The sequence below is a fragment of the Bidens hawaiensis genome, unplaced genomic scaffold (assembly GCF_021521415.1).
Source record: "Bidens hawaiensis isolate Kalapana, Puna unplaced genomic scaffold, B.hawaiensis_p1.1 tig00070034_1, whole genome shotgun sequence".
In the NCBI taxonomy this organism is placed as follows: Eukaryota; Viridiplantae; Streptophyta; class Magnoliopsida; order Asterales; family Asteraceae; genus Bidens; species Bidens hawaiensis.
The window spans coordinates 33,142-40,272 of NW_027502315.1; the positions used below are offsets into that span (position 1 = coordinate 33,142).

Here is a 7,131-nt window from a genome sequence, read left to right on the forward strand (position 1 = left end):
AATATAGTATGTGTGTGTGTATATATATATATATATATATATATATATATATATATATATATATATTGGGAGGCAAGGGAAATTTTGAGAACGGTTGAGTTATAAGAACTTTGGGAACTCAATATGGACCACATGTTTAATTAATTAAGTGAGAATATGTAGTTGTTAACTAAACCATAATACAAAATTTAAAAAAGGGAAAGAGTCTGTATTATTAAATTGTAAAGGGGTATTTAAGTTAAATGCTCAAAAAGACAAAAACATCAATTCATATTAGATTTTATTGTTTTTTATATTTTATTACTGTTTTTTAACTAAATCATTTTATTAAAAAAACTAAATTTTTAATCAAATCAGATTATTTATGATTACCTACATTTACACAAGTTACATTTCTTTGTAATAACATTTACACAAGTTACCCCGTTTCATTAAAAAATTAATAACTTAGGTAATAGAATTTACATAACTTACGTATTAACATTTACATAAGTTACAATTACACAAGTTACATTTCGTTAAAAATAATGTTCGTTACATTGTCACAAGTTACTATTCGTTAATTATTTTACACGGGTTACGCTACTTAAAAAAGATAGTTATATTTATGTAACAACATTTACATAAGAGGAGTTAATTTTACGAACTAAAAGAAGATAATATATTAAACAGATAGAAAATACACAATATAATATCTTATTATAAAGAGTATAAATATATATATATATATATATATATATATATATATATCTATATGGGTATTAAAAATAATCTTATACAATTTTAATTAAATAGAATACACACATAGAGATTAAAAGAGAGAACGATAAAAAAAGATATAAGAAAAAAATAGAGTTTAATAAAATTGATACTTGATGTGACATGAATAGAGATAAAAAATACATTTACTATAATTTCTTTTATATTTTTTTAATTAGGTTATGATGTGGTTAAATTTCATCAACGCATTCAGTTCCCAAGTTCTTAAAAGTCATGTGGGTTCTAAAATGAAATCAATTATATATATATATATATATATATATATATATATATTCTGAAATGATCCAATACCTATATAGGGGATGGATCTTGCGAGAAGTGATATTACAGCGAGAAGTGAAGGTATAACTCCATTAATCCCTAATTTCACTCCCTTTCATCTAATGTTACATACATATATGTAGGTTGGTTGTATTTATGTCTTAATTACACATTCAAACCTACCTACAAACATATAAATGTACGGAGCCACATTCAAACCTATGTACATACATACATACAAACATACGTACACATATACAAACATACGTACCTACACACATACATATGCACCTACACAACGCACCTACACATAAAAAATGGAGTGAAATTAGGGATTAATGAAGTTACACCTTCACTTCTTTCACTTATCGCTGTAAAAAAACTTCTGAAATGATCCAATACCTATATATATATGTATAATATATATATATATATACACACACACTATATTAAAATACATATAGGAAGGACAAAACCATCTTTTACACAAAACTCTTAAAAATAAGGTAGCGTTTGGTATGCAGGAATGGAGGACGGAATGGAATGACCCATTGTGAGGGAATGGAAAATAGTGTGTTTGGTTGACCAAATGAATGGAATGACCCATTACCCAGTCCATTCCATTCCCTCTAAATTACCCCAATTTCATTCCATCCATACCCCATGTTTTTTTTTCAATCCATTCCCTCCTTCACCCTACATCACCTCCACCACCCTCCCAACACCACCACCACCCAACATCAACACCCACCACCACCACTAACCACCGACGCCACTGCCACCATCCACCACCATCGCCATCCACTGCCACCCACCGCCGCCACCACCCACCTCCACCAACCACCGCCATCGGTGCCCGGCCACCCAGCATCGCCAGCCGCCTGCCGCATATATCAACCATCGTCCACCATCACACATGCCGCCCACCACCGCTGCCACTACCACCGATCACCACCATCGGCGTCCACCGCCGCCACCCACCCACCTCCATAAACCATCACCATCAGTGCCAGCCACCCACCACCTCCATCCGCCCGCCGCATCCATCAATAATCGCCTCACCATCACACACGCCGCTCACCGTCACCGCTGCCCACCACCACCTCCACTGTTACCCCGCCACCACCACCTCCACCGTTACCCGCCATCGCTCCCACCACCACCACTCACTACCATTTTAATTTTATTTTTTTTATTTTTTTCTTACCTTGACAAAATAAAGTAATGATTCATTTCATTCCCATGTGGTAACCAAACATTTCATTGGAATGGTAATAACCCATTCCATTCCTTTGTCCATTCCATTACCTCATACCAAACAGACCCTTGGAGTTTTACAACTCTCTATGCATATAGTACAAGTTTACCAGCTTTGTATCCCATTCTCTACAAAAGACCGGGCTTTTTGAAAACTCTCTCATTTCAAAATTCAAACGCACTTCGCTTCCTTCATTTCCTCTCTCTCTCAAATCCTTTCTGGTGAAATCAAATTGATCGGAGGATAGTAGGCACAACTGAATAGTTATACGATTTGCAAGTGATTATTTGATTCAGTGGTTGTGGTTCTGGATCTGAGGCCAATCGTTATAGCCCGAAGAATCAGGTCAAATCCTCTACCTTTGTTCGATTTTCTCCGTGAATAAGTACCTATTAAGACCCGTGGCGTAACTTTCTGCTATTTTTCTGGCCATGCTAGGGTTTAGGTCACACTCAGGCAAGATAAGATCTGTGACGGCGTTTATGGTGCATCTCAGTTTCACCGATGTGACTATTAGGGGTCTAACGATTAGGTAAACCCCTAACCTAATTTCCAGCTGAAATTAAAATTATTATTCTATTTTTTTGTTTATTTTATTAATTTATAAAAGAAGTTAAAATTAGTGGGTTGAAGCTATGGTGGATAAGGCAACATAATTAGAAGTTATTGATGTCTCTACACAACTTGTAAACTCATTGAGGTAAAATCAATTTCATATTAAAATTTGTGTATTATCATGTTTGTTTGTTATTGCAATGCTTCTAATTTAACTTTTGCGCAATGGTTGTGTGGTTTATGGGTTAAATTGAGGGTTTGGTATGTGGTGGTTATTACTTACGAAATAACACATCCGTTCTATTTGAATATGTAGATATGGTCGACCGCGAGCCGTAAGTAAACGCATTGAAGAAACTTGAGAGGCAGGCGGAGGCATTGCTACTGCGGTGACGGTGGCAGTAGTGTACAGAGACTCAACCAATGACGTATTGGCATATTTGAAGTAAGTAAAGACAGACATTTTCACAACCATAGGAGATTTATGACTTTTTTTTTATGTGATGAAAGATTTTAAAGCTTAAAGGTAAATAAAGTCTTTTATTTCTTGATGATTATGAAATCATTGTTGCTATAAATCAGTGAGATTTATGATTGTGATAGAGACGATTTCCCAAAACAATGTAAAGAAACGCATACGAATAACACATCTGTTTCCGTCGTGAGTTTTGCTTTCTCATTGCTGTTGACTTTTGATAATTTTTTATTCATGTTATATATCATAATTTGTTGTTAAATTGCTCGTAAATCGTGAGTTGTTAGGTCGGTAAACCTGGCTGTGAAAATGGAAACGAATGTCTGAATTTGAAAGTGCAATCATATTCAAGCTTTGATGTAAACAAATTCAGACAATTTTTGTTTCATCTCGACATAATTTAATTTCTGATCTGTGTAATTCAGTTGAAATTTTTGTTTTGTAGCTAAAGCAGAGAAGAGGACGCCTGAATATGATCAAACTCTCCAGGCCTACAACAATAAACCGATAATTTTAAAATCCATAAATTCATTAGATATTGAAAAGTAGGACCTAAAATGTTATTCATGAATTGCTAAGATTTGTAGACATTCAACATATATTTGTTTCTTGTAAATTTATTAGTCTTGAAGTCATATATGATATAAATCATGTTTCAAGTTCTGTTTTTGTCTTCATTTTTGGCTCAAAAGCAAAACATTTCGATCTATCTTTGATTTTGAAATATGTGTTTTTATTTTAATAATTTTCCACTCAAATGGATAATGTGTAGCAATATCTTTTTTGCATTTTAATTTTTGTTTAGAATATCCTTATGTTAAAATTATGCTTTCCATTCATCAGGATGCATTTTTTTAAAAAAAGGTTGTATATTAAAGTCTAAAGATTGTATTTCGGTTATAATAGCTTTGGTAGCTATGTGTCTATGCAGGTATTTTTACTGTGTTATATACCTGAGTAGGACTATAAACAAACCGAACAAATAAAGGTGCTTTTTAATAATGCTAAATGTTTGAATGACGGGTCTATGCCTCTTGCAGGCCGTTCATTAATCAAAACCTTAGAGCTCATGTCTACTGAAGATGGTGATAGCCATTCAACTACTGACATGTATAATCATGGATAAAAGTGTTGAGGAAGTAGAATGGATACTTTCTCTATTTCAGGCACTTGTATGACAAAATATTGTCTTTAACTATGGTTACAAGTGTCAAAACTAACACAATGGATTTTAGGAACAGTATGCTAATCTTTATAAGATGCGCTGAATTTTAGGTACAATATGCTAATCTTTATAGGATGTCTGCTATAGCAGTAGAATGGTTGTTGTTCGGGAAAATTTTTCAACTATCTTATGGCAATTAAAAGACCAAACTTTTCGAGAGGATATTGAAGGAGGATCAACGCCTTTAGGTCCACTCGACCTTTAACGGGTAATTGGGTCATTATTTGCTTAGAGTTAGTTTGATGTGTCTTTTTGTTGCACTAATATATTTTTTTAATTGTTTACATCTTCCAAATTTGCAGTTTTATTTGGATATGAAGATTGTCATTTCTTTTGCTTTCTAAGGACGCTATTTATCTCAAAATTTAAATCGAACTGCAAAAGAGATCATAAATAAAGCACTTCTGGCCTTTTTTGTTACGAGATTGGATCCGGTTAGTAAAAATTTCTTCGGATAATCAAATATCTTAGAAATACTAAATTTATTATTTACATTTGTATCTATTTATTAATGTAGTCTTTTGTGGCAGTGTACTTACAATAGATGAATGGTTTAGTCATATATGTCAAGAAGCAACGAATACGTTGATTGGGATCAGACAATGGTTATTGGTTCCACATGGTGACTTGGTACAAAGCTTCCAGTTGAAGAAATCCTTTATTGCAGGTTATTAAATTATACACATCACACACAACACATAGTTTTTTCATTTGTAATTTTATAAGTATTAGACATGATTTAACATTGATATTGTAATCGCCTATTGAGTAATTAGGAAGCCAACAACAGAAGGTGCAAAACTTGCATACATTAGTCACTTTGACTGAGAACTCAAAAAACAGACTTTAGTACTTTAACTCAAAAGTCAACATAGACTTTAGTCTTTTTGACTCAAAAGTCAAAACGGATTTTACTCATCTTAGCTCAAATGTAATTTTAACCCAATTCCTACATATTTATGGATTTGACAAGAGGATATAAAACTTAAGCTAAAGTATCTCTTTAAAAACGAATAAAAAATAATTTATTTCTTATAGAAAAATTGTATCTTCTGATCTTGAGTTCCTTTTTTAGGTACATGAGTGTAATGTATATCTTCTGATTTAGTCCTATTTTATCTTATGTCTGGAATGTGAGGCATGTGTTTTCAATTGAACACTTTTAAGATCATTGACATGTTTTTCTGCCTTTATGGCTTTGGGCTATTGATGTAGTGAGCTCTCTTACCTTATAAGTATTTTTTTTTCCTTTTCATTTACATCGCAATGACTATTTACACGAGACAATTTAATTTATATAATAATTGTGATGTTTGACTTTTTTTGTGTGTTATTACATCTTCCTTTTTAGAAGCTTACTGATAATCCATGAACAATAGTTGAACTTGTAAGCTAGATCCACTAAAGTGTATTCGATAAGGTAGCAAACCGTTCTTTTGCAACATGATTGATTAACTAACGGAAAACGAATACCACATTGTAATTTGTCGTTACTCGCCGCATCGCGCGGGTTTTTTACTAGTATATATATATATATATATATATATATATATATATATATATATATATATATATATATATATATATATATATATGATATTTTTTTAGCACTATTTGAGTTTTAAGAACTTGAGAACCAATCATGTTGACCAGATTCAACCATATGACACATTAATTAAAATAATAAAAGGGTAATGAGGTCTTTTACACGTTACATTCTCTCCTAATTAAATCCAACAAACTCTTTTTCTTTATTATTACCATTTAACCTTCTTATATAATTTATAATAAAAAAATTATATATTTTTATATATCTATGACTTTTTTTTATCACCATTTGAGTTTTAAGAAATTGAGAATCATTCATGTTGGCCAGATTCAACCACATGATACATGCATTAAAATAGTAAAAGGGTAATGAGGTCTTTTGCACATCACATTTTCTCTCCTGGTTAAATCTAACGCCCTCTTTATTCATTATTACCATTTAACCTTCTTATATATTTTATAATAAAAAAGATTATATATAAAATCTATATTATTCTTTTATCCTAATTTTACATTAATACTTTTTATTTAGTCATAATCAAATAATAATGTTAAATAGACTCAACATGGTTAGAATTGAAAATTTCAATTTCTTTATAACGATGAGCTGTAACATCCCGAAATTTCTAAGAATAAATAATTAATACAATATTTATTTAAAATGGAAAAGTTTACTTAAGTTAGTAGAGAAATAAAATAATAAAGATGGAAGGATAAATAGGCTAATTAAATGGAATTAATTATGGACCAAAAAGGAAAGATGAGCCTAAGGTCCATGGGTTTAAGGGAGTATAAATACCCTTAAAACCCTAATCCTTTCCATTTTCATACATCTCCACACCATAGCCTACAACATCAAAACACACATTTAAACCATTTCCCGTTTTTTAGAAAAACACTCACAAAGTGTGACACCCGGTAATTTCCCAATCCTATAAACTAAGTAATCACCTAATAATTAAGTGATTGTAAATATTAAGCGCGCCATGTTAGTCAGCGCGTGCATGTTATGTGCGCCCTGCGCGAGCG

At 32.0% G+C, this 7,131-nt stretch overlaps 1 long non-coding RNA gene across 1 annotated transcript; it reads left to right on the forward strand.

The window, feature by feature from the left end:
- The first annotated feature begins 2,497 nt into the window (after positions 1–2,497).
- On the forward strand, positions 2,498–3,349 carry LOC143605530 (uncharacterized). Its single transcript, XR_013148560.1, has 3 exons — positions 2,498–2,644; positions 2,738–2,831; positions 2,910–3,349. It is a non-coding gene; the product is annotated as an uncharacterized LOC143605530 (long non-coding RNA).
- The last annotated feature ends 3,782 nt before the right edge of the window (positions 3,350–7,131 follow it).